Here is a 2,196-nt window from a genome sequence, read left to right on the forward strand (position 1 = left end):
CTAATTTTTTGTTTGTTTCTTATCTTTTTCAAAACTACCTAACTAACTCTCTCTCTCTCTAATTTTCGAAAATATCTTCCCTCCTTTTCAAAATTTCTTTTTAATTAACTAATTATTTTAATTTTTTATTTTAATTTTCGAAAATTACTAACCTTTTTCAAACACTATTTTCGAAAATCACTAACTCTTTTTCAAAAATAATTTTTGAAAATTCTCCTTCTCTCTCATCTCCTTCTATTTATTTATTCATCTACTAACACTTCATCTCACCCAAATTCGAACCCCCTCTTCCATCTGTGTTCGAATTTTTTTCTTCTTCTTTTCTTCTACTCACACAGGGATGACTTCCATCTGAAGATCCTTTTCAGATATGTGATACTGTTAAGACTAATGGAGTAGATTCTGAAGTCTACAGGCTCATGCTTTTCCCTTTTGCTGTAAGAGACAGAGCTAGAATATGGTTGGACTCTCAACCTAAGGATAGACTGAACTCTTGGGATAAGCTGGTCAAGGCTTTCTTAGCCAAGTTCTTTCCTCCTCAAAAGCTGAGTAAGCTTAGAGTGGAAGTTTAGACCTTCAGACAGAAAGAAGGTGAATCCCTCTATGAAGCTTGGGAGAGATACAAAGAAGTGACCAAAAAGTGTCCTTCCGACATGCTTTCAGAATGGACCATCCTGGACATATTCTATGATGGTCTGTCTGAATTAGCTAAAATGTCATTGGATACCTCTGCAGGTAGATCCATTCACTTAAAGAAAATGCCTGCAGAAGCTCAAGAACTCATTGACATGGTTGCTAATAACCAGTTCATGTACACTTCTGAGAGGAATCCTGTGAGTAATGGGACGCCTATGAAGAAGGGAGTTCTTGAAATTGATACTCTGAATGCCATATTGGCTCAGAATAAAATATTGACTCAGCAAGTCAATATGATTTCTTAGAGTCTGAATGGAATGCAAGCTGCATCCAACAGTACTCAAGAGGCATCTTCTGAAGAAGAAGCTTATGATCCTGAAAATCCTGCAATAACAGAGGTGAATTACATGGGTGAACCTTATGGAAACACCTATAACCCCTCATGGAGAAATCACCCAAATCTCTCATGGAAGGATCAACAAAAGCCTCAACAAGGCTTTAATAAATGCCCCTCTCTGTAATAGAGAAACTGGGAATCTTTGGGGTGCAAGCTACTAAAATCTCATTAGAGATGGCAGACAATTCAAGAAAACAGGCTTATGGACAAGTAGAGGACGTGTTAGTAAAAGTTGAAGGCCTTTACATCCCTGCTGATTTCATAATTCTTGATACTGGGAAGGATGAGGATGAATCCATCATCCTTGGAAGACCTTTCCTAGCCACAGCAAGAGCTGTGATTGATGTTGACAGAGGTGAATTAGTCCTTCAATTGAATGAGGACTCCCTTGTGTTTACAACTCAAGGTTACCCTTCTGTAAACATGGAAAAGAGGCACAGTAAGTTTCTCTCAAAATAGAGTCAACCAGAGCCCCCCACAGTCAAACTCTAAGTTTGGTATTGGGAGGCCACAACCAAGCTCTAAGTTTGGTGTTGGAAAGTCTCAACAATGCTCTGAACATCTGTGAGGCTCCATGAGAGCCCACTGTCAAGCTATTGACATTAAAGAAGCGCTTGTTGGGAGGCAACCCAATTTTTATTTATCTAATTTTATTTTTCTTGTTCTTTCATGTTTTATTAGGTTCATGATCATGTGGAGTCACAAAATAAATATAAAAATTGAAAACGGAATAAAAAAAACAGCAGAAGAAAAATCACACCCTGGAGGAAGACCTTACTGGCGTTTAAACGCCAGTAAGAAGCATCTGGCTGGCGTTTAACGCCAGAACAGAGCATGGTTCTGGCGCTGAACGCCCAAAATGGGCCGCATCTGGGCGTTTGAACGCCAGAATTGCACCCTGGAGAAGAGCTGGCGCTGAACGCCCAGAACAAGCATGGTTCTGGCGTTCAACGCCAGAAATGGGCAACAAATGGGCGTTCAACGCCCAGAACAAGCACCAATCTGGCGCTGAACACCCAGAGTTGTGTGCAAGGGCATTTTGCATGCCCAATTTGGTGCAAGGGATGCAATTCCTTGACACCTCAGGATCTGTGGATCCCACAGGATCATCTCAGCATCTGTGGATCCCACAGGATTCCTGCCTACCACCACTCACTCTCTTC

This window comes from Arachis ipaensis, chromosome B03 (assembly GCF_000816755.2).
Source record: "Arachis ipaensis cultivar K30076 chromosome B03, Araip1.1, whole genome shotgun sequence".
NCBI lineage: Eukaryota > Viridiplantae > Streptophyta > Magnoliopsida > Fabales > Fabaceae > Arachis > Arachis ipaensis.